Source organism: Toxorhynchites rutilus, chromosome 1, assembly GCF_029784135.1.
Source record: "Toxorhynchites rutilus septentrionalis strain SRP chromosome 1, ASM2978413v1, whole genome shotgun sequence".
Classification (NCBI taxonomy): Eukaryota; Metazoa; Arthropoda; class Insecta; order Diptera; family Culicidae; genus Toxorhynchites; species Toxorhynchites rutilus.
The window spans coordinates 95472450-95499785 of NC_073744.1; the positions used below are offsets into that span (position 1 = coordinate 95472450).

A 27336-nucleotide genomic window follows, 5' to 3' on the forward strand; every position below is an offset into this window, starting at 1 on the left:
CTACTCATGATCTATGGTAAAGCTTTGGTTTTGTATGCAAGTGGATTCTTGGATTACCCATACACGCAAGCAATACGTGAGAACATTCCTCCACAAATAAGGAGAGGAAAATAATATAAGAGCGAAATGAGAAAAAGCTCTAATCTGTCTCTGTTCCGATCAGCGTTGCCAAATGTCTTATACGATTATCCGGATACATTAGAAGTAAAAGGAACATAATTCGGAAACATTGGCACCATTGTTCCGGAAGAGTATAAGCTAATAAGAATGAGAAAAATGAGCAATTAAAATATCTCTTTGGCTGATGCATGCCACTAATTCGATGGAACGTCAGTCTCTAGAATAAAGTTAGCAGAAACGGTCACTGGAATTCAACGATGCTTAAACGGGAACACGACATTATCAGGTTGGATATTTCCTAGCGTTCACATCTTTCCATCGGACTTCACACTACCAAGTGTCAAATCACCTTCTGGAGAAATGTTGGCCCTGCGAATGAACGAATAGGTTAGTTGATTTCGAACTCTTCCGAATGCGATCATAATACTTATTCGAATTCTTCTTTCGCTCGTGCTGATCCTGCAGCGGGGTGCCTGCTCCCCAAGCGAACCTATTATGGCTCCACCATCGTGGCTTTCATCACTGAGCAGACCTAACAGACCGAGGAACCACATTAGAACGACCAGCTGCAGCTCTCCTGTTTGGCTGCCGCTGTTTCTAGATGACTTGATACGAGACTCGAGCAAAGCTGGGGGTAAAAAGTAGTGGTGGGTAGTGTTGAACTTATCTCGGTAAATTTATCCGTTTTCCACTCTGCTCCAATATTGCAGTTTCTCAGTGCGCTTCTCGGTTTTTATCTGACCTTCTGTGTCCCTTTCTATCTGTCAAGTTCCCTCCACCAAGGTACCAACGCTTGCAGGTATGAATCTCCTCAACTGTCAAGATTCATAGAAGTTGTGTAGATGGGAATAGTGCATTAATTATTATGAACCCTACATCCCACCCTTTCATTAAACAGTAAACCACGATACTCATAAATACCCAAACTCTTTATTGCATAGAACATTCATCAATAGGTTACATAATCTTTTAATAGTTTCGACTCCGTTCTAACTCTCTTACTCATTACTGCCCCTTCGTTAATGTCTGTATCCTCACCAGAACGATTTCCTTCCTTTTTCTTTGCAGAGACAAACTCTTCTCCCGAAGACGCTGGACCCGTTTGAAGATCAGGGTTACTTGGAACAACCTTTAAGTGTGCTGCACTTATCCTAATATTTTTCCCGCTAGATAGAGATTTCAGCAAAACATCTGTTCCATTTTTCTGAACCACTTGAAATTGCTCGGGTGAATAGTCGGCACTGACTTTGTTCTTTTTTGACGTAGGACTACGTCTTTCATTTCTATACCGGGGTGTAAAATCAAAGTTTCGAAAACGAAAGCGTTACGCCGGAGACCGAGATTTTGAGCGTTAATAGCTCCTAAACAACTGAACGAAATGGTATGATAAACACTTCATTCGAAAGACGTTATATACTTGTTACTTTTGACGTAGGACTACGTCTAACCGGAAGATATAGGGGGTGAAATGGAAATCTAGGCACTGAACAAGTAGGAAAAAATGCAAGATTTGGAACGCTTATAACTCGAGCATTTCTCAATAGATCGCAAAGGTTTTTGCATCAATTGATAGGAAATATATCTACGCATCTATCATAACGAATAACATTTCATTTTTCTTGAGATAAATAATTGAATAATTGTGAAATATCAAGCATTGTCCAAATACACTATGTGCCCATTTTTGATTGGTCCATTTTGTGCTCCTCAAATCGTACCTACCAAAACGGGCAACCAGAGCAGCAGCGAAATAGAATGAAGCACGATTGGGAAGGAAAAAGAAAAAAATGAGGGAAACATTGGTCGCAGTCTCACACATGCGTAATTCTCGAGCCAGCCAGTCAGCTTAAAAATCCCCTCTCCGCTGCCGTAACGATCATTCTCATCCGAACCGTACACCACATCGTTTCGCATCACCTCACATCAACAAACCAACACAAGCAGCCATGGTTGGATATGGCAAAGGAGGAAAAGTGAAGGGAAAGGCAAAATCCCGCTCGAACCGTGGTGGTCTGCAATTTCCCGTAGGTGTATCCGCCAATTGCACCGGAAAAGGTAGCTAGGTCGAGCGCGTTAGTACCTGTGTACCAGTCCACCTAGCCGGCGTTATATAGTTTCGGCCGCCGGAGTGATCGAGTTGGCTGGCAAAGCTGCTCGCGACGATAAGAAAACCTGCATTCGGAACATAACACATTCGGTTCGGCGGACATCAAGACAACAGGCAGTTGCAGCGAATGGCGAGTGGCAAACGCAATCGCAAAACGGCATCAGGTAGCAGAAGAAAAAAGTTTGTTCTTTATACAAACTGCTTTGGTGGCAAATCCAGAACAAGGCGGCATCGAGGGCGTTCGAAATGGTTTTGACGTAGGACTACGTCTTTCATTTCTATACCGGGGTGTAAAATCAAAGTTTCGAAAACGAAAGCGTTACGCCGGAGACCGAGATTTTGAGCGTTAATAGCTCCTAAACAACTGAACGAAATGGTATGATAAACAATTCATTCGAAAGATAAAATGTCTACGCGTTATATACTTGTTACTTTTTGATCCAAAAACTTGTTTCAATAGTCTTAAAATTGCTTTCAAAACAGGCTATTGAAATCACCAATCGGTATATAAGCGAGCGGCGCTCGGAAATCCACTCAGTTCTAATTGAACAGCGATTGGAGCATGTTGTCGCTGTTGCGGTGAAGCTCTTTATTTATCATGAAAGCGCGGATGAACGGTGTCACCAAGAGCCTGTTTGTGCACCCTATGCCAGAAGGGAACCTATCAGGAGGAGAGTGATGCCACAAACGGTTCCCTGGGAAGACATCGCTACACACACATACACGCGCGGCTATTAACAGGTGGTTATCGAGTTGGCATTAACCACTGGTGGGCTTCCAGTATCGAGGAAAATGTGGAAATATCTAATCGTTACTGAGAATAATCTGCCAGTTCCTCTGGGAATTTTCCAAATATATTCATGTGAAAGAGTTTAATTGAATGTTTTCTATCCATGTTACACTGTGACCAAATATGTTTCAATCAAGTGCTATTAACAGGTGGTTATCGAGTTGGCATTAACCAATGGTGGGCTTCCAGTATCGAGGAAAATGTGGAAATATCTAATCGTTACTGAAAATAATCTGCCAGTTCCTTTGGGAATTTTCAAAATATATTCATGTGAAAGAGTTTAATTGAATGTTTTCTATCCATGTAACACTGTGACCAAATACATTTGGTTTTGTGGTTTTTCAATCAATCGCAATTAACAGGATAGCTTCAGAAGATTATTCTTCCCCATCAGTAGGATATTTCCGTATCCAATATTGTATGCGCCCGCAATCGATTATTGCTCAGTCGCCGAAAGTTCCGAGCTCAGAGAGTTCATTCCCCTCTAGTTTGCCTTCCAAATTGCCATCGTAAACCACACCTTCTCTCGGTTCAATCACACACAAAAAGCATACTTAAGCGATATTCTGGTGGTGAGACACATTCATTTTTCGTGAGGACATCGACAAGACAACATCGTTGCCTAACGTGCTGGAGGAGGTGGACGGCGAAGGATCGACACATACACGCGCAGAACTCTTTCCGTTAGGATGCCATTCAGCATCGAGAAAGTTCCGGAAAGATCTAATCATTGCTGGGAAATAATCTGCCAGTTCCTTTGGGAATTTTCAAAATATATTCATGTGAAAGAGTTTAATTGAATGTTTTCTATCCATGTAACACTGTGACCAAATATGTTTCAATCAAGTGCTATTAACAGGTGGTTATCGAGTTGGCATTAACCACTGGTGGGCTTCCAGTATCGAGGAAAATGTGGAAATATCTAATCGTTACTTAAAATAATCTGCCAGTTCCTTTGGGAATTTTCAAAAATTTGAAACCGCACCCAACTTTAAATTTGAAAATTTGAAACCGCACCCAACTTTATAATGGACGGCTGAATTCCTTGAGAAGACACTCTGTATCCTAAGAATTCGAACTCGGTGACACGAAATTTACACTTGTTCCAGTTCAGAACGACTCCCTTGTCTTCGAAGCGCTGCAGAATCTAGATATTTTAAAAATACCGAAAATAAAACATAAAATTCATTTAGAGACCCAGCCTTTCATTTATTTTTTTTTTATAAAAAAAAATCCGACAATACGAGAAAAGTAACTCGATTAAAGAAAACGAAAATCAAGAATTTATACCTTGTTCAAACGACGATCGTGTTCATCCATAGAACCTCCTTCAACGCCCACATCGTCAAGATACCAGTATGCTCCATCGCAATCAGCAAGAATCTCACGTTCCCATCACGTTTGAATCTATATAATCCGCGGTGCGATATAAACGTTACAATATCTCTGGAGGGTTCATCCAATTCCAATAAGAAAAAGGCATCTTTAACGTCGAGTGTACTCCAAATGTTTCCTCTGCCAACTTTAGCCAACACATCTTCAATGACCGGCATAGGATGACGATCACGGATGACGGCTTGATTTACTCCTCGAAGATCAACGCACAATCTGATTTCCCCATTTGCCTTATTCGCCACTACCAAAGGTGAAACCCAGTTTGCTGGTCCAGTCTTCCTCTCAATAATGTCTCTAGCCAATAACTCATCCAATTTCTTATTAACGGCATTCTCGAGTGGCATGGGAATGCGACGAAGTGATTGGAAAACCGGCTTAATGTTCAGGTCCATCTGGATATTAATTTGAATATCTTTTATCTTCGAAAAAGGCACAAGGCTCTGGTTGTTACCGTCAACAATACGATTTATGTCCAAACCGACTCTAAGAACACCCAGTTCTTTTGCTGTTTTGTCTCAAAGCAGGTTTCGTTGGCCGTTCACAACAAAAAATTCTGCTTGAACCGTTTGTCCACCAGCACTGATTTGAGCAAAAAATGCTCCTAAAATTTTCAATGGGTTCTGGCTACCATAGGATTTCAATATTTTCTTACTGCCCTTCTGACAGTGTTGGACGTCAACCTTCCTAGATTTCAGCAATTCCCAAGAATCAGCAGTAATCAAATTAGCGTCCGATCCGGAATCAACCAACATTTGGATATCCAGGCCACCAACAGTGCAGTCAATCATGTTACAGCTATTTCCAAATGAAACGTATAATACACCTTTTTCTCCTGTGTCTCTGATGATAATTCTGGTTTAGTTACCGCTGAACAGTCGTTTTCCTCCGGGGTTTCGTCAATAGTTTGAACTTTGCAACTTTGCCACATCCGGGTTATCAGTACGAAGCTTCTGGATTTTACGCACTTTGAGTGATCCTGAAATTAGGTGCGATGATCCAGCACTTATTTCTTTTTCTTGAGCTCGCACACTTTCCAACGATGCTCCTAATGCTTCTATATCAGCAAGGTTCTGGTCCTTCTCCAAGATTCTGCGTCGAAGCTCCTGAGAAGAACACCTTTCAACAATGACATCAGTTAACATCATCTCTTCAATTGCTGCACGGACTTCCTGAGGATACTTTTCTAATCCGCAATCTGCGAGCTGCTGACGTAGACGTAGGATGAACTGCGAGAACCGTTCGTTTGTGCCTTCTTTCATGTTTCGGAGTTTGTGCCTCTCTAGGACTTCTTGCCTGCGCGGTTCGAAAAATGCGTCCAGCCGTATCCAATATTGTATGCGCCCGCAATCGATTATTGCTCAGTCGCCGAAAGTTCCGAGCTCAGAGAGTTCATTCCCCTCTAGTTTGCCTTCCAAATTGCCATCGTAAACCACACCTTCTCTCGATTCAATCACACACAAAAAGCATACTTAAGCGATATTCTGGTGGTGAGACACATTCATTTTGACGTAGGACTACGTCTTTCATTTCTATACCGGGGTGTAAAACCAAAGTTTCGAGAACGAAAGCGTTACGCTGGAGACCGAGATTTTGAGCGTTAATAGCTCTTAAACAACTGAACGAAATGGTATGATAAACACTTCATTTGAAAGATAAAATGTCTACGCGTCATATACTTGTTACTTTTTCATCCAAAAACTTGTTTCAATAGTCTTAAAATTGCTTTCAAAACAGGCTATTGAAATCACCAATCGGTATATAAGCGAGCGCCGCTCGTAAACCCACTCAGTTATGATTGAACAGCGATTGGAGCATGTTGTCGCTGTTGTTGTAAAGCTAATTTCGTTTATCATGAAAACGCTGATGAACGGTGTCACCAAGAGCCTGTTTGTGTACCTAAGGCCAAAAGGGAATCCATCAGGAGGAGAGTGATGCCACGGTTCCGTTTGAAACATCGGAGCAGCCGCCACACACACATACACGCGCGGAATTCTCGTTGCTATCATCGTTGCTGAAAAATAATCTGCCAGTTCCCCTGGGAATTGAAAAATACATTCATGCGAAATAGTTTATTTTAATGTTTTCTATCCATATAACACTGCAACCAAATACATTTGGTTTTGTTATTTTTCAATCAATCGCAATTAACAGGAAAGCTTCTGAATATTTTTTTCCCCATCAGTGGAAATTTTCGTATCCAATATTGGATGCATAACATGAAAAACGGAAAATGTTTCACATCGCGAAAATCAAGTCATTTTCGAGCGATTATTTGTTTTCTACTCATATAATGCTTCGACCAAATACATTTCGTTTTGGATTTTTTCAATCAAGTGCGATCAACGTAAGACCACGTCTTTCGGCAATTTATTAGAGGTGCAATGAATCTTTAGGAATTCCCGCTCTACGCGCACTGGCAAACAATGTTTACTCAACAATTTCTCAAACTAGAAATGGGTGTTGTGAGAAAGGATTAGCGAACGCGAAAACGACAAACGGGAGAAAGATACGTTTGGAGGTTGAAGGAAATTGGCAGAAAACTTCTTCATTCTATCATTCAAATAATGTGATTCATAGCACATCGTTTTGCCAGAAAGAGATTATTAATGCTCAAAGGAGGAATCGAGTCCTCCGAGGAAATTACCCAGCGCAAATTAGAGTCGACTATCGATTGCGGCATTCGTACACAAATAATTTTATAATGCAGTTTCACCAAAGTGATTTCTTCGGATATATTCACTACATCATGTCATGTATTTCATATTCTTCATAAGGAAATCCATATCCATGGCACCTATCGGTAACGAATTATTATCGAAACCACGATTTTCGCTAAATGCTCCTTTCAGTTCGGCCTGTAAAAAACTTTTCTGTACTCTAATCCATCAAATTTGGAGCCCTGAAAAGGGCTGTTGATTATATGCTAAGCTAATATAGCACGCTCTCCTCGGATACGATGGGCCAGCTGGATGTCCTTGGGCATGATGTGACGCGTTTTGCATGGATAGCACACAAATTGGTATCTTCAAATAAGCCTCCTGCAGCGTCATAACCGCGGAACTTTGGAAGCGCAAGTTGGTTTTGAAGTCCTGAGCAATTCCACGAACCAAATGCTGCAAAGGTAGCTTGCGGATCAGCAATTCGGTCGATATCTGATAGCGACGAATTTCATGCGAAGTTCCCGGTCGATAGCGATGTGGCTTCTCCACCTATCCTGCTACTGGTGCGCTTATCCGAGCTGACTTCGTGTGCCTTACCACCGAATGACTAACGAGCTGTCTGCGAAAGACTAACGAGCTCGAGTCCTCATGGTGCGAGAGTAGAGTAAGAAATGAACGAAAGGGAAGGAAGGAAGGTATTGAATTAGAGAGACTTTAAACTCTGAGAGTTCATTCGTCTCTAATGAACGAAAGCAAAGGAAGCGTCATTTTATAAACCATAAAAGTATAGAATCTAAATCCCACCCTTATTATATTCGTGAGTATACAGTAAGCTTATACAATAAAGAGGGTGGGGTTTACATTCGATTCTTTTATGTTTTATAAAATGACACTTCCCTTGCTTTCGTTCATTTCTTACTCTACTCTCGCACCGTGAGGACTCGTTTCATCGGGACTAAGCAGACAGCTCGTTAGTCTTTCGGTGGTAAGGCACCACGAAAGCAGCTCGGATAAGCGCATCAGCCGCAGGAAGCGTGAAGAAGCCACATCGCTATCGACCGGGAACTTCGCATGAAATTCGTCGCTATCAGAAGTCGACCGAATTGCTGATCCGCAAGCTACCTTTGCAGCATTTGGTTCGTGGAATTGCTCAGGACTTCAAAACCGACTTGCGCTTCCAAAGTTCCGCGGTTATGACGCTGCAGGAGGCTTATTAGAAGATACCAATTTGTGAGCTATCCATGCAAAACGCGTCACATCATGCCCAAGGACATCCAGCTGGCCCATCGTATCCGAGGAGAGCGTGCTATATTAGCTTAGCATATAATCAACAGCCCTTTTCAGGGCTCCAAATTTGATGGATTAGAGTTCAGAAAAGTTTTTTACAGGCCGAACTGAAAGGAGCATTTAGCGAAAATCGTGGTGTCGATGATAATTCGATACCGATAGGTGCCATGGATATGGATTTCATAATGAAAAATATGAAATATATGACATGATGTAGTGAATATATCCCCATATCGAAGAAATCACTTTGATGAAACTGTTTACCGTTTGTCGTTTTTAATTGTTGGGAAAGGGCATTATTTCTGCTGACTAAATTCCAAGAAAAAATCCATTCTATCTTTAAGCGTGATTCATTCTGCTTCGGATCAACGGAACAGTATGATAATCATTTCATACAAAAGATAAAATGTCCAAGAGTTATATGATTGCTATTTATTGAATCGAAAAATTGTTTCAATAGCTTAATGATAGCTTCGAAAACAGGTTATTGAAATCATTCGTATCCGTATGTAGCGCGCCCACTTGGAAACCCATAATTCTTATTGGAATGTGAGATGGGGAAGCTCATACTTACGTCTATGCATTATGCTGTACACTACAGACTTTTTTTCTCCGTACTGATTAAGAAGCCGACCGAACTATCGGTCGACAAGTCAGTCTGCAGTCGGCGGGGGCTCTTAATTTCGTTTTTGCAGGTCGAACCGAAAAAATTTCAGTCGAGTTAACTCTTTTTTACAGTAATGCTTTTGAATCCGGACACTTTGCATTACATTCAATATCATACCACAGCCATAATATTTTTTTCATGTTGAATTTATGCGATTAATAGTTGCTAACATAGTTACTGATAGTTTCTTGATAGTTACTTATCAATCGCATTAATTCAACATGCAGAAAATGTTGTGGCTGCGGTATGGTATTAAATGTAACGCAAAGTGTCCGGATTCAAATACATTACTGTATACTTACTTCGATGATATTCGTTTCTCTCTCAGGGTAAGCAACGAATATAATAAGGGTAGGGTTTAGATTCTATACTTTTATGGTTTATAAAATGACGCTTCCTTTGCTTTCGTTCATTTCTTACTCTACTCTCGCACCGTGACGACTCGTTTGTTTGGGACCAAGCAGATAGCTAGTTAGTCTTTCAGTGGTAAGGCACACGAAAGCAGCTCGGATAAGCGCACCAGCCGCAGGATAGGTGAAGAAGCCACATCGCTATCGACCGGGAACTTTGCGTGAAATTCATCGCTATCGGAAGTCGACCGAATTGCTGATCCGCAAGCTACCTTTGCAGCTTTTGGATCGTGGAATTGCTCAGGACTTCAAAACCGACTTGCGCTCCCAAAGTTCCGCGGTTATGACGCTGCAGGAGGCTTATTCGAAGATACAAATTTGTGTGCTATCCACGCAAAACGCGTCACATCATGCCCAAGGACATTCAGTACTGATTAAGAAGCCGACCGAACTATCGGTCGACAAGTCAGTCTGCAGTCGGCGGGGGCTCTTAATTTCGTTTTTGCAGGTCGAACCGAAAAAATTTCAGTCGAGTTAACTCTTTTTTACAGTAATGCTTTTGAATCCGGACACTTTGCATTACATTCAATATCATACCACAGCCATAACATTTTTTTCATGTTGAATTTATGCGATTAATAGTTGCTAACATAGTTACTGATAGTTTCTTGATAGTTACTTATCAATCGCATTAATTCAACATGCAGAAAATGTTGTGGCTGCGGTATGGTATTAAATGTAACGCAAAGTGTCCGGATTCAAATACATTACTGTATACTTACTTCGATGATATTCGTTTCTCTCTCAGGGTAAGCAACGAATATAATAAGGGTAGGGTTTAGATTCTATACATTTATGGTTTATAAAATGACGCTTCCTTTGCTTTCGTTCATTTCTTACTCTACTCTCGCACCGTGACGACTCGTTTGTTTGGGACCAAGCAGATAGCTAGTTAGTCTTTCAGTGGTAAGGCACACGAAAGCAGCTCGGATAAGCGCACCAGCCGCAGGATAGGTGAAGAAGCCACATCGCTATCGACCGGGAACTTTGCGTGAAATTCATCGCTATCGGAAGTCGACCGAATTGCTGATCCGCAAGCTACCTTTGCAGCTTTTGGATCGTGGAATTGCTCAGGACTTCAAAACCGACTTGCGCTCCCAAAGTTCCGCGGTTATGACGCTGCAGGAGGCTTATTCGAAGATACAAATTTGTGTGCTATCCACGCAAAACGCGTCACATCATGCCCAAGGACATTCAGCTGGCCCATCGAATCCAAGGAGAGGGTGCTATATTAGCTTAGCATATAATCATCGGCCCTTTTCAGGGCTCCAGATTTGATGGATTAGAGTTTAGAAAAGTTTTTTGCAGGCCAAACTGAAACGAGAATTTTCGTTTGGATGCCATACAGCATCGAGAAAATTCCGGAAAGATCTAATCGTTGCTGAAAAATAATCTGCCAGTTCCCTGGGAATTGAAGAACACATCCATGCGAAAGAGTTTATTTTAATGTTTTCTAATTATATGGCGAAAACAGCGACCAACTACATTTGATTTCGTAATTTTTCAATCAAGTGTAATTAGCTGGAAAGCTTCTGAAGATTATTCTTTCCCATCAGTAGGATATTTTCGTATCCAATATTGGATGCATAACATGAAAAACGGAAAATGTTTCGTATCGCGAAAATTATATAATTTTCAATCGATTATTGCTCAGTCGCCGAAATTTTCATACTCAGAGAGTTCATTCTCCTCTAGTTTGCCTTCCAAATTGCCATCGTAAACCACACCTTCTCTCGATTCAATCACGCACGAAAAGCATACTGAAATGATATTCTGGTGGTGAAACCCATTCATTTTTCGTGAGGCGTCGTGCACAAATTACGTAACGCGATAAGGGGGGAGGGGGTAGATGTTGCGTTACTTTCTGTTTATTAGAGATAGGAAATTGCGTTACGAAAGGGGGGGGGAGAGGTGGTTCAAAATTCGGATTTTTAGCGTTACGTAATTTGTGCACGACGCCTGAGGACTTCGACAAGACAACATCGTTACTGAACGAGCTGAACGGCGAGGGATCGAGGTATTCATTACCTGGCCTGACCTGACCTGAAATGCAATCAGTTTGTTTTAACTGTGAGGGAGCGCAGAAAAGCCGATGCTGATACTCTCGTGACCAAGAGAGTATCAGCATCGAAATACGGTTCCTCGGGAAGACATAGAAGCAGTCGCCACACACACACATACACGCGCGCAACTCTTTTCGTTTGCTGGTTATCGAGAGGAAACCTGGAAAGAAATGATCGTTGCTGAAAAATAATCTGCCAGTTCCCCTTGGAATTGAAAATTACATTCAAGCGAGTTTATTTTAATGTTTTCTATCCATATAATACTGCGACCACATACATTTGGTTTTGTGATTTGTCAATCAAGTGCAGTTAGCAGGAAAGCTTCTGAAGATTATTCTTCAGAACAAGGTTTTTTGTATCCAATATTGGATGCATAAAACCTTGAGTCTCCAACGTAACACTCTCGTTTTTGAAGTCACCCAAATATTTATTTATTCATTCATTCAGGATGGATTTAGATTCAACTCCAAACAAATGATCTCTAAATCAACGATAGTCCTACGTCACCCTTGCGGTTATACCATAGATATAACCCACTTCCTGTTTTTCGTGAGGACATCGACAAGACAACATCGTTGCCTAACGTGCTGGAGGAGGTGGACGGCGAAGGATCGACACATACACGCGCAGAACTCTTTCCGTTAGGATGCCATTCAGCATCGAGAAAGTTCCGGAAAGATCTAATCATTGCTGGAAAATAATCTGCCAGTTCCTTTGGGAATTTTCAAAATATATTCATGTGAAAGAGTTTAATTGAATGTTTTCTATCCATGTAACACTGTGACCAAATATGTTTCAATCAAGTGCTATTAACAGGTGGTTATCGAGTTGGTATTAACCACTGGTGGGCTTCCAGTATCGAGGAAAATGTGGAAATAACTAATCGTTACTGAAAATAATCTGCCAGTTCCTCTGGGAATTTTCAAAATATATTCATTTGAAAGAGTTTAATTGAATGTTTTCTATCCATGTTACACTGTGACCAAATATGTTTCAATCAAGTGCTATTAACAGGTGGTTATCGAGTTGGCATTAACCACTGGTGGGCTTCCAGTATCGAGGAAAATGTGGAAATATCTAATCGTTACTGAAAATAATCTGCCAGTTCCTTTGGGAATTTTCAAAATATATTCATGTGAAAGAGTTTAATTGAATGTTTTCTATCCATGTAACACTGTGACCAAATACATTTGGTTTTGTGGTTTTTCAATCAATCGCAATTAACAGGATAGCTTCAGAAGATTATTCTTCCCCATCAGTAGGATATTTCCGTATCCAATATTGTATGCGCCCGCAATCGATTATTGCTCAGTCGCCGAAAGTTCCGAGCTCAGAGAGTTCATTCCCCTCTAGTTTGCCTTCCAAATTGCCATCGTAAACCACACCTTCTCTCGATTCAATCACACACAAAAAGCATACTTAAGCGATATTCTGGTGGTGAGACACATTCATTTTTCGTGAGGACATCGACAAGACAACATCGTTGCTGAGGGTGCTGGACAGCGAAGGATCGAGATCTGCCCTGAAACGCAAGCAGTTTGTTTGAAACTGTGAAGGAGCACAGAGAAGCCGATCCTTCAGGAGAAGAGAAGATGACCATCGAAGCAGCCGCTACACACACACATACACGCACGGAATTCTTTCCGTTTGGATGCCATTCAGCATCGAGAAAGATCAGGAAAATAATCTGCCAGTTCCTCTGGGAATTTAAAAATACATTCATGTGAAAGAGTTTATTTGAATGTTTTCTATCCATGTAACACTGTGGCCAAATATGTTTCAATCAAGTGCTATTAACGGATGGTTATCGAGTTAGCATTAACCACTGGTGGGCTTCCAGTATCGAGGAAAATGTGGAAATATCTAATCGTTACTGAAAATAACCTGCCAGTTCCTCTGGGATTTTGAAAATACATTCATGTGAAAGAGTTTATTTTAATGTTTTCTATCCATGTAACACTGTGACCAAATTTGGTTTTGTGATTTTTCAATCAATCGCAATTAACAGGATAGCTTCTGACGATTATTCTTCCCCATCAGTAGGATATTTCCGTATCCAATATTGTATGCGCCCGCAATCCATTTTCATTTTTCGTAAGGACATCGACAAGACAACATCGTTGCTGAGGGTGCTGGACGGCGAATGATCGAGATCTGCCCTGAAACGCAAGCAGTTTCTTTGAACCTGTGAGGGAGCACAGAAAAGCCGATCCTTCAGGAGAAGAGAAGGTGACCATCGAAGCAGCCGCTGCACACACACATACACGCACGGAATTCTTTCCGTTTGGATGCCATTCAGCATCGAGAAAGATCCGAAAAATAATCTGCCAGTTCCTCTGGGAATTTAAAATTACATTCATGTGAAAGAGTTTATTTTAATGTTTTCTATCCACGTAACCCTGTGACCAAATACATTTGGTTTTGTGATTTTTCAATCAATCGCAATTAACAGAATAGCTTCTGAAGATTATTCTTCCCCATCAGTAGGATATTTCCGTATCCAATAATGTATGCGCCCGCAATCGATTATTGCTCAGTCGCCGAAAGTTCCGAGTTCAGAGAATTCATTCCCCTCTAGTTTGCCTTCCAAATTGCCATCGTAAACCACGCCTTCTCTCGATTCAATCACGCACAAAAAGCATACTTAAGCGATATTCTGGTGGTGAGATGCATTCATTTTTCGTGAGGACATTTAGAGGCGAATGAACTGCAAAGTTTAAAGCCTCTTAAAAACAAAGAAAGAAGAAGAAGTGAGGACATCGACAAGACAACATCGTTGCTGAGGGTGCTGGACAGCGAAGGATCGAGATCTGCCCTGAAACGCAAGCAGTTTGTTTGAAACTGTGAGGGAGCACAGAGAAGCCGATCCTTCAGGAGAAGAGAAGATGACCATCGAAGCAGCCGCTACACACACACATACACGCACGGAATTCTTTCCGTTTGGATGCCATTCAGCATCGAGAAAGATCAGGAAAATAATCTGCCAGTTCCTCTGGGAATTTAAAAATACATTCATGTGAAAGAGTTTATTTGAATGTTTTCTATCCATGTAACACTGTGACCAAATACATTTGGTTTTGTGATTTTTCAATCAATCGCAATTAACAGAATAGCTTCTGAAGATTATTCTTCCCCATCAGTAGGATATTTCCGTATCCAATAATATATGCGCCCGCAATTGATTATTGCTCAGTCGCCGAAAGTTCCGAGCTCAGAGAGTTCATTCCCCTCTAGTTTGCCTTCCAAATTGCCATTGTAAACCACACCTTCTCTCGATTCAATCACACACAAAAAGCATACTTAAGCGATATTCTGGTGGTGAGACACATTCATTTTTCGTGAGGACATCGACAAGACAACATCGTTGCCTAACGTGCTGGAGGAGGTGGACGGCGAAGGATCGACACATACACGCGCAGAACTCTTTCCGTTAGGATGCCATTCAGCATCGAGAAAGTTCCGGAAAGATCTTATCATTGCTGGAAAATAATCTGCCAGTTCCTTTGGGAATTTTCAAAATATATTCATGTGAAAGAGTTTAATTGAATGTTTTCTATCCATGTAATACTGTGACCAAATATGTTTCAATCAAGTGCTATTAACAGGTGGTTATCGAGTTGGTATTAACCACTGGTGGGCTTCCAGTATCGAGGAAAATGTGGAAATAACTAATCGTTACTGAAAATAATCTGCCAGTTCCTCTGGGAATATTCAAAATATATTCATGTGAAAGAGTTTAATTGAATGTTTTCTATCCATGTAACACTGTGACCAAATGTGTTTCAATCAAGTGCTATTAACAGGTGGTTATCGAGTTGGCATTAACCACTGGTGGGCTTCCAGTATCGAGGAAAATGTGGAAATAACTAATCGTTACTGAAAATAATCTGCCAGTTACTCTGGGAATTTTCAAAATATATTCATGTGAAAGAGTTTAATTGAATGTTTTCTATCCATGTAACACTGTGACCAAATATGTTTCAATCAAGTGCTATTAACAGGTGGTTATCGAGTTGGCATTAACCACTGGTGGGCTTCCAGTATCGAGGAAAATGTGGAAATATCTAATCGTTACTGAAAATAATCTGCCAGTTCCTTTGGGAATTTTCAAAATATATTCATGTGAAAGAGTTTAATTGAATGTTTTCTATCCATGTAACACTGTGACCAAATACATTTGGTTTTGTGGTTTTTCAATCAATCGCAATCAACAGGATAGCTTCTGAAGAATATTCTTCCCCATCAGTAGGATATTTCCGTATCCAATATTGGATGCATAAAACCTTGTGCCTCCAACGTAACGCTCTCGATTTCGAAGTTCTCCAAATATTCATTCATTCAGAATGAATTCGGATTCAACTTCATACAAATGATCTCTAAATCAACGATAGTCCTACGTCACCCTTGCGGATATACCATAGATATAACCCACTTCCTGTTTTTTGACGTAGGACTACGTCTAACCGGAAGGTATAGGGGGTGAAATGGAAATCTAGGCACTGAACAAGTAGGGAAAAATGCAAGATTTGGAACGCTTATAACTCGAGCATTTCTCAATAGATCGCAAAGGTTTTTGCATCAATTGATAGGAAATATATCTACGCATCTATCATAACGAATAACATTTCATTTTTCTTGAGATAAATAATTGAATAATTGTGAAATATCAAGCATTGTCAAAATGCACTATGTGCCCATTTTTGATTGGTCCATTTTGTGCTCCTCAAATCGTACCGACCAAAACGGGCAACCAGAGCAGCAGCGAAATAGAATGAAGCACGATTGGAAAGGAAAAAGAAAAAAATGAACGAAACATTGGTCGCAGTCTCACACATGCGTAATTCTCGAGCCAGCCAGTCAGCTTAAAAATCCCCGCTCCGCTGCCGTAACGATCATTCTCATTCAAACCGTACACCACATCGGTTCGCATCACAACACATCAACAAACCAACCCAAGCAGCCATGTCTGGACATGGTAAAGGAGGAAAAGTGAAGGGAAAGGCAAAATCCCGCTCGAACCGTGTTGATCTGGAGTTCCCCGCAAGGGTAGCTAGGCCGAGCGCGTTAGTACCAGTGCACCAGTCCACCTAGCCGGCGTTATATAGTTTCGGCCGCCGAAGTGATCGAGTTAGCTGGCAAAGCTGCTCGCGACGATAAGAAAACCCGCATTCGGAACAGAACACATTCGGTTCGGTGGATATCAAGACAACAGGCAGTTGCAGCGAGTGGCGAGTGGCAAACGCAATCGCAAAACGGCATCAACTGCTTTGGTGGCAAATCCAGAACAAGGCAGCATCGAGGGCGTTCGAAATGGTTTTTTTCAAAACCACTAGTACTAAGTTTTCTAAATTGGAACCATTCCATAAAACAAGGCGCTTTTCAGGGCCATTAAACCTTTCAAAAAACAGGAAGTGGGTTATATCTATGGTATAACCGCAAGGGTGACGTAGGACTATCGTTGATTTAGAGATCATTTGTTTGAAGTTGAATCTAAATCCATTCTGAATGAATGAATAAATGAATATTTGGGGGACTTCGAAAAAGAGAGCGTTACGTTGGAGGCACAAGGTTTTATGCATCCAATATAGGATACGAAACCTTGTTCTGAAGAATAATCTTCAGAAGCTAACCTGCTAACTGTACTTGATTGACAAATCACAAACCCAAATGTATTATATGGATATTTTATGGATAGAAAACATTAAAATAAACTCTTTCGCTTGAATGTCATTTTTAATTCCAAGGGGAACTGGCAGATTATTTTCCAGCAACGATTAGATATTTCCACATTTTCCTCGATACTGGAAGCCAACCAGTGGTTAATACTAACTCGATAACCATCTGTTAATAGTACTTGATGAAAATTTTTGGTCACAGTGTTACATGGATAGAAAACATTCAAATAAACTCTTTCACATGAATGTATTTTTAAATTCCCAGAGGAACTGGCATATTATTTTCCAGCAATGATTAGATCTTTCCGGAACTTTCTAGATGCTGAATGGCATCCTGCGCGTGTATGTGTCGATCCTTCGCCGTCCACCTCCTCCAGCACGTTAGGCAACGATGTTGTCTTGTCGATGTCCTCTCGAAAAATGAATGTGTCTCACCACCAGAATATCGCTTAAGTATGCTTTTTGTGTGTGATTGAATCGAGAGAAGGTGTGGTTTACGATGGCAATTTGGAAGGCAAACTAGAGGGGAATGAACTCTCTGAGCTCGGAACTTTCGGCGACTGAGCAATAATCGATTGCGGGCGCATACAATATTGGATACGGAAATATCCTACTGATGGGGAAGAATAATTTTCTGAAGCTATCCTGTTAATTGCGATTGATTGAAAAACCACAAAACCAAATGTATTTGGTCACAGTGTTACATGGAAAGAAAACATTCAAATAAACTCTTTAACATGAATATATTTTGAAAATTCCCAAAGGAACTGGCAGATTATTTTCAGTAACGATTAGATATTTCCACATTTTCCTCGATACTGGAAGCCCACCAGTGGTTAATGCCAACTCGATAACCACCTGTTAATAGCACTTGATTGAAACATATTTGGTCACAGTGTTACATGGATAGAAAACATTCAATTAAACTCTTTCACATGAATATATTTTGAAAATTCCCAAAGGAACTGGCAGATTATTTTCAGTAACGATTAGTTATTTCCACATTTTCCTCGATACTGGAAGCCCACCAGTGGTTAATGCAAACTCGATAACCACCTGTTAAAAGCACTTGATTGAAACATATTTGGTCACAGTGTTACATGGATAGAAAACATTCAATTTAACTCTTTCACATGAATATATTTTGAAAATTCCCAAAGGAACTGGCAGATTATTTTCCAGCAATGATTAGATCTTTCCGGAACTTTCTCGATGCTGAATGGCATCCTAACGGAAAGAGTTCTGCGCGTGTATGTGTCGATCTTTCGCCGTCCAACTCCTCCAGCACGTTAGGCAACGATGTTGTCTTGTCGATGTCCTCACGAAAAATGAATGTGTCTCACCACCAGAATATCGCTTAAGTATGCTTTTTGTGTGTGATTGAATCGAGAGAAGGTGTGGTTTACGATGGCAATTTGGAAGGCAAACTAGAGGGGAATGAACTCTCTGAGCTCGGAACTTTCGGCGACTGAGCAATAATCGATTGCGGGCGCATACAATATTGGATACGGAAATATCCTACTGATGGGGAAGAATAATCTTCTGAAGCTATCCTGTTAATTGCGATTGATTGAAAAACCAAAAAACCAAATGTATTTGGTCACAGTGTTACATGGAAAGAAAACATTCAAATAAACTCTTTCACATGAATATATTTTGAAAATTCCCAGAGGAACTGGCAGATTATTTTCAGTAACGATTAGTTATTTCCACATTTTCCTCGATACTGGAAGCCCACCAATGGTTAATGCCAACTCGATAACCACCTGTTAATAGCACTTGATTGAAACATATTTGGTCACAGTGTTACATGGATAGAAAACATTCAATTAAACTCTTTCACATGAATATATTTTGAAAATTCCCAAAGGAACTGGCAGATTATTTTCAGTAACGATTAGATATTTCCACATTTTCCTCGATACTGGAAGCCCACCAGTGATTAATGCCAACTCGATAACCACCTGTTAATAGCACTTGATTGAAATATATTTGGTCACAGTGTTACATGGATAGAAAACATTCAATTAAACTCTTTCACATGAATATATTTTGAAAATTCCCAAAGGAACTGGCAGATTATTTTCCAGCAATGATTAGATCTTTCCGGAACTTTCTCGATACTGAATGGCATCCTAACGGAAAGAGTTCTGCGCGTGTATGTGTCGATCCTTCGCCGTCCAACTCCTCCAGCACGTTAGGCAACGATGTTGTCTTGTCGATGTCCTCACGAAAAATGAATGTGTCTCACCACCAGAATATCGCTTAAGTATGCTTTTTGTGTGTGATTGAATCGAGAGAAGGTGTGGTTTACGATGGCAATTTGGAAGGCAAACTAGAGGGGAATGAACTCTCTGAGCTCGGAACTTTCGGCGAATGAGCAATAATCGATTGCGGGCGCATACAATATTGGATACGGAAATATCCTACTGATGGGGAAGAATAATCTTCTGAAGCTATCCTTGTTAATTGCGATTGATTGAAAAACCACAAAACCAAATGTATTTGGTCACAGTGTTACATGGATAGAAAACATTCAATTAAACTCTTTCACATGAATATATTTTGAAAATTCCCAGAGGAACTGGCAGATTATTTTCAGTAACGATTAGATATTTTCACATTTTCCTCGATACTGGAAGCCCACCAGTGGTTAATGCCAACTCGATAACCACCTGTTAATAGCCGCGCGTGTATGTGTGTGTAGCGATGTCTTCCCAGGGAACCGTTTGTGGCATCACTCTCCTCCTGATAGATTCCCTTCTGGCCTAGGGTGCACAAACAGGCTCTTGGTGACACCGTTCATCCGCGCTTTCATGATAAATAAAGAGCTTCACCGCAACAGCGACAACATGCTCCAATCGCTGTTCAATTAGAACTGAGTGGATTTCCGAGCGCCGCTCACTTATATACCGATTGATGATTTCAATAGCCTGTTTTGAAAGCAATTTTAAGACTATTGAAACAAGTTTTTGGATCAAAAAGTAACAAGTATATAACGCGTAGACATTTTATCTTTCGAATGAAGTGTTTATCATACCATTTCGTTCAGTTGTTTAGGAGCTATTAACGCTCAAAATCTCGGTCTCCGGCGTAACGCTTTCGTTTTCGAAACATTGATTTTACACCCCGGTATAGAAATGAAAGACGTAGTCCTACGTCAAAAGAGTTTACGAAATACAGTTCAATGCTTTCTAAAACATTATCCAAAATAATAATAAAACACAAATTGATTTTTTCATAATTTGTTTGCCAGGATCTGATGAGTATGTGAATTTGGCAGTTGTTCTGAGCTTATTAATAGTTGGGGACTGTCCAGATTATTCAATTTTCACCAATTCTTAAATTGTTTCCAGATTGAAAGTACAGTAATTTACAATTAGTTCGACATTTAGCTAATTGGATGGACATGTAATGCGACTTATTTAGTTGGACATTTTTGTAAACATAGAGATCCAAATTATGACCCCACATTGAAAGTCGACACTGTACCACTGTCATCACAAATGTTCAATTACAGGTTAAAATCGCCTCCAATGCGACACTGAGTGGCGCTTCGGCACGTCGCATTGAATGTAATTTACTGTACAACATGTCACAAAGCTGGATGGGAAGAAATTTTCCAATTGTGAAAGCTGTGGCGAGTGGCAACAAATCGCTAAACAGGAAGGTTTAGCCGAACAAGATGGGGATATCGAGTGACAAGAAAACAATAAACTCTTTAGATTGAAGATAATTTTGTGATCCTGAAAAGGACCCTTTTTAGCCTGCATGTGAATCCAACGAGCGAACAAATCGTAATGAATGTATTTTTTTGCCATCGCTCCCTTTTAACGCTCATTCGTTCGTCTCGTTGGACTCGCCCCTCTGGCTGAGTCTGCCGATTTGTCTCTATCCTGTGAGTGTGTACCGCTAGAGTATAAAACACGCGGACCCCAAAAAAATATCTTATTTTCTTTCAAACCGTAAACCCGTGTGGTTGTACGGCATCGGCATCGTGGACGTAACAAAGGAGGACAAGTTAAGGGAAAGGCAAAGTCTCACTCGAACCGTGCAGGTCTCCAGTTCCCTGTTGGTCGCATTCACTGATTGCTCCGCAAGGGTAACTAGACCGAACGGATTGGTGCCGGAGCACCAGTATACCTAACAGCGATTATAGAGTTTCGGCCGTCGAAGTGCTCGAGTTGGCTTGCAAAGCTGCTCACGACAATCAGAAAACCCGCATCAAGAACAGAGCAGCTTCGGTTCGGCGCTCATCAAGGCAACAATTAGTTTCAGTGAGTGGCAAAGTATTTCTCCGGCACGTCACATTAAATGTAATTTACTGAACAATATGTCACAAGCTGGATGGGAAGAAATTTTCCAACTGTGAAAGCTGTGGCGAGTGGCAAACGCAATAGCTAAACAGGAAGGTTTAACCGAACAAGATGGGAATATCGAGTGATAACAAAAACACAACACCAAAGGTTCTTTTCAGAACCATCAACATATTCATAAAGAGTAAACAGTAAACTAATCCATTTTTCAGGTAGATAGGTAGGTATTCACGTAGGAGAAGAAAATAAAACAATATATTTAAAATATATATTTAACAAAAGCTGTCCCCTTTGTATAGTCCTACGTCACTCCGGTTATGTCCCCGACATTACCCATCCGTCTTTTTTTATACCATATATAAAAAACAGGAAGTGGGTTATATCTATGGTATAACCGCAAGGGTGACGTAGGACTATCGTTGATTTAGAGATCATTTGTTTGAAGTTGAATCTGAATTCATTCTGAATGAATGAATATTTGGAGAACTTCGAAAACGAGAGCGTTACGTTGGAGGCACAAGGTTTTATGCATCCAATATTGGATACGGAAATATCCTACTGATGGGGAAGAATAATCTTCTGAAGCTATCCTGTTAATTGCGATTGATTGAAAAACCACAAAACCAAATGTATTTGGTCACAGTGTTACATGGATAGAAAACATTCAATTAAACTCTTTCACATGAATATATTTTGAAAATTCCCAAAGGAACTGGCAGATTATTTTCAGTAACGATTAGATATTTCCACATTTTCCTCGATACTGGAAGCCCACCAGTGGTTAATTCCAACTCGATAACCACCTGTTAATAGCACTTGATTGAAACATATTTGGTCACAGTGTTACATGGATAGAAAACATTCAATTAAACTCTTTCACATGAATATATTTTGAAAATTTCCAAAGGAACTGGCAGATTATTTTCAGTAACGATTAGATATTTCCACATTTTCCTCGATACTGGAAGCCCACCAGTGGTTAATGCCAACTCGATAACCACCTGTTAATAGCACTTGGTTGAAACATATTTGGTCACAGTGTAACCTGGATAGAAAACATTCAATTAAACTCTTTCACATGAATATATTTTGAAAATTCCCAAAGGAACTGGCAGATTATTTTCCAGCAATGATTAGATCTTTCCGGAACTTTCTCGATGCTGAATGGCATCCTAACGGAAAGAGTTCTGCGCGTGTATGTGTCGATCCTTCGCCGTCCACCTCCTCCAGCACGTTAGGCAACGATGTTGTCTTGTCGATGTCCTCACGAAAAATGAATGTGTCTCACCACCAGAATATCGCTTAAGTATGCTTTTTGTGTGTGATTGAATCGAGAGAAGGTGTGGTTTACGATGGCAATTTGGAAGGCAAACTAGAGGGGAATGAACTCTCTGAGATCGGAATTTTCGGCGACTGAGCAATAATCGATTGCGGGCGCATACAATATTGGATACGGAAATATCCTACTGATTGGGAAGAATAATCTTCTGAAGCTATCCTGTTAATTGCGATTGATTGAAAAACCACAAAACCAAATGTATTTGGTCACAGTGTTACATGGATAGAAAACATTCAATTAAACTCTTTCACATGAATATATTTTGAAAATTTCCAAAGGAACTGGCAGATTATTTTCAGTAACGATTAGATATTTCCACATTTTCCTCGATACTGGAAGCCCACCAATGGTTAATGCCAACTCGATAACCACCTGTTAATAGCACTTGATTGAAATATATTTGGTCACAGTGTAACATGGATAGAAAACTTCAATTAAACTCTTTCACATGAATATATTTTGAAAATTCCCAAAGGAACTGCCAGATTATTTTCCAGCAATGATTAGATCTTTCCGGAACTTTCTCGATGCTGAATGGCATCCTAACGGAAAGAGTTCTGCGCGTGTATGTGTCGATCCTTCGCCGTCCACCTCCTCCAGCACGTTAGGCAACGATGTTGTCTTGTCGATGTCCTCACGAAAAATGAATGTGTCTCACCACCAGAATATCGCTTAAGTATGCTTTTTGTGTGTGATTGAATCGAGAGAAGGTGTGGTTTACGATGGCAATTTGGAAGGCAAACTAGAGGGGAATGAACTCTCTGACTTCGGAACTTTCGGCGACTGAGCAATAATCGATTGCGGGCGCATACAATATTGGATACGGAAATATCCTACTGATGGGGAAGAATAATCTTCTGAAGCTATCCTGTTAATTGCGATTGATTGAAAAACCACAAAACCAAATGTATTTGGTCACAGTGTTACATGGATAGAAAACATTCAATTAAACTCTGTCACATGAATATATTTTGAAAATTCCTAGAGGAACTGGCAGATTAATTTCAGTAACGATTAGATATTTCCACATTTTCCTCGATACTGGAAGCCCACCAGTGGTTAATGCCAACTCGATAACCACCTGTTAATAGCACTTGGTTGAAACATATTTGGTCACAGTGTAACCTGGATAGAAAACATTCAATTAAACTCTTTCACATGAATATATTTTGAAAATTCCCAGAGGAACTGGCAGATTATTTTCAGTAACGATTAGTTATTTCCACATTTTCCTCGATACTGGAAGCCCACCAGTGGTTAATACCAACTCGATAACCACCTGTTAATAGCACTTGATTGAAACATATTTGGTCACAGTGTTACATGGATAGAAAACATTCAATTAAACTCTTTCACATGAATATATTTTGAAAATTCCCAAAGGAACTGGCAGATTATTTTCCAGCAATGATTAGATCTTTCCGGAACTTTCTCGATGCTGAATGGCATCCTAACGGAAAGAGTTCTGCGCGTGTATGTGTCGATCCTTCGCCGTCCACCTCCTCCAGCACGTTAGGCAACGATGTTGTCTTGTCGATGTCCTCACGAAAAATGAATGTGTCTCACCACCAGAATATCGCTTAAGTATGCTTTTTGTGTGTGATTGAATCGAGAGAAGGTGTGGTTTACGATGGCAATTTGGAAGGCAAACTAGAGGGGAATGAACTCTCTGACTTCGGAACTTTCGGCGACTGAGCAATAATCGATTGCGGGCGCATACAATATTGGATACGGAAATATCCTACTGATGGGGAAGAATAATCTTCTGAAGCTATCCTGTTAATTGCGATTGATTGAAAAACCACAAAACCAAATGTATTTGGTCACAGTGTTACATGGATAGAAAACATTCAATTAAACTCTTTCACATGAATATATTTTGAAAATTCCCAGAGGAACTGGCAGATTATTTTCAGTAACGATTAGATATTTCCACATTTTCCTCGATACTGGAAGCCCACCAGTGGTTAATTCCAACTCGATAACCACCTGTTAATAGCACTTGATTGAAACATATTTGGTCACAGTGTTACATGGATAGAAAACATTCAATTAAACTCTTTCACATGAATATATTTTGAAAATTCCCAGAGGAACTGGCAGATTATTTTCAGTAACGATTAGATATTTCCACATTTTCCTCGATACTGGAAGCCCACCAGTGGTTAATGCCAACTCGATAACCACCTGTTAATAGCACTTGATTGAAACATATTTGGTCACAGTGTAACATGGATAGAAAACATTCAATTAAACTCTTTCACATGAATATATTTTGAAAATTCCCAGAGGAACTGGCAGATTATTTTCAGTAACGATTAGTTATTTCCACATTTTCCTCGATACTGGAAGCCCACCAGTGGTTAATGCCAACTCGATAACCACCTGTTAATAGCACTTGATTGAAACATATTTGGTCACAGTGTTACATGGATAGAAAACATTCAATTAAACTCTTTCACATGAATATATTTTGAAAATTCCCAAAGGAACTGGCAGATTATTTTCCAGCAATGATTAGATCTTTCCGGAACTTTCTCGATGCTGAATGGCATCCTAACGGAAAGAGTTCTGCGCGTGTATGTGTCGATCCTTCGCCGTCCACCTCCTCCAGCACGTTAGGCAACGATGTTGTATTGTCGATGTCCTCACGAAAAATGAATGTGTCTCACCACCAGAATATCGCTTAAGTATGCTTTTTGTGTGTGATTGAATCGAGAGAAGGTGTGGTTTACGATGGCAATTTGGAAGGCAAACTAGAGGGGAATGAACTCTCTGACTTCGGAACTTTCGGCGACTGAGCAATAATCGATTGCGGGCGCATACAATATTGGATACGGAAATATCCTACTGATGGGGAAGAATAATCTTCTGAAGCTATCCTGTTAATTGCGATTGATTGAAAAACCACAAAACCAAATGTATTTGGTCACAGTGTTACATGGATAGAAAACATTCAATTAAACTCTGTCACATGAATATATTTTGAAAATTCCTAGAGGAACTAGCAGATTATTTTCAGTAACGATTAGATATTTCCACATTTTCCTCGATACTGGAAGCCCTCCATTGGTTAATGCCAACTCGATAACCACCTGTTAATAACACTTGATTGAAACATATTTGGTCACAGTGTAACATGGATAGAAAACATTCAATTAAACTCTTTCACATGAATATATTTTGAAAATTCCCAGAGGAACTGGCAGATTATTTTCAGTAACGATTAGATATTTCCACATTTTTCTCGATACTGGAAGCCCACCAGTGGTTAATGCCAACTCGATAACCACCTGTTAATAGCCGCGCGTGTATGTGTGTGTAGCGATGTCTTCCCAGGGAACCGTTTGTGGCATCACTCTCCTCCTGATAGATTCCCTTCTGGCCTAGGGTGCACAAACAGGCTCTTGGTGACACCTTTCATCCGCGCTTTCATGATAAATAAAGAGCTTCACCGCAACAGCGACAACATGCTCCAATCGCTGTTCAATTAGAACTGAGTGGATTTCCGAGCGCCGCTCGCTTATATACCGATTGGTGATTTCAATAGCCTGTTTTGAAAGCAATTTTAAGACTATTGAAACAAGTTTTTGGATTAAAAAGTAACAAGTATATAACGCGTAGACATTTTATCTTTCGAATGAAGTGTTTATCATACCATTTCGTTCAGTTGTTTAGGAGCTATTAACGCTCAAAATCTCGGTCTCCGGCGTAACGCTTTCGTTTTCGAAACTTTGATTTTACACTCCGGTATAGAAATGAAAGACGTAGTCCTACGTCAAAAAATCCACCATTTTCTATTTTTTTCTATCCGCAAACATCCGCATTCTCTAGCGCAAAAAAAAAATACATAAAACCGTAAAATATTTAGTCATTTAAACTAATGGAACTTACTGTAGGTTTTTTTTTTTAATTCCTCGTCGCCAATTGTTGAGCTTATCTCGGTAAATTTATCCGTTTTTCACTCTGCTCCAATATTGCAGCTTCTCAGTGCGCTTCTCGGTTTTTATCTGACCTTCTGTGTCCCTTTCTATCTGTCAAGTTCCCTCCACCAAGGTACCAACGCTTGCAGGTATGAATCTCCTCAACTGTCAAGATTCATAGAAGTTGTGTAGATGGGAATAGTGCATTAATTATTATGAACCCTACAGGTAGCATGAACAAGCAGAATCAAATCACTTGATAAACGTTCTTTTCATTGACTTTCTTTTAAGTTAATAACTCAGATTGGAAACTTTTTTGTTGTGTTTGATAGTTTAGACACTAAATAAAAATTAGTGGGTTATATCTATGATATAACCGCAAGGTTCACGTGGAACTACCTTAGCTTAGCAATCATTCGTTTGTATTGATTAAATTCTTGATTGAATGAAACAGTTTCCAAATTCAATTGAGTTCAATATATTTGCTCTGTGAGTGAAAAAAATGAACAAATGCCGTGTAAAGTCAATTCATTTATTGTGATTGATTGTTCTTCGTTACAAGTAAATTTAATGACGGACCTTTT

At 40.1% G+C, this 27336-nt stretch overlaps 2 long non-coding RNA genes across 3 annotated transcripts; one reads left to right on the forward strand and one right to left on the reverse strand.

Moving 5' to 3' along the window:
* The first annotated feature begins 321 nt into the window (after window positions 1-321).
* Window positions 322-1726, forward strand: LOC129776124 (uncharacterized). 2 transcript variants are annotated; one of them, XR_008743058.1, is made up of 4 exons: window positions 322-507; window positions 586-767; window positions 831-919; window positions 1189-1726. It is a non-coding gene; the product is annotated as an uncharacterized LOC129776124 (long non-coding RNA). The 2 variants fall into 2 exon arrangements; XR_008743059.1 differs by lacking the exon at window positions 831-919 and having other exon boundaries at window positions 326-507.
* A 24311-nt stretch (window positions 1727-26037) lies between these two features.
* On the reverse strand, window positions 26038-26856 carry LOC129763628 (uncharacterized). Its single transcript, XR_008740996.1, has 3 exons — window positions 26724-26856; window positions 26488-26659; window positions 26038-26380 (listed from the first exon to the last, which is right to left on the reverse strand). It is a non-coding gene; the product is annotated as an uncharacterized LOC129763628 (long non-coding RNA).
* Between the last annotated feature and the right edge of the window lie 480 nt (window positions 26857-27336).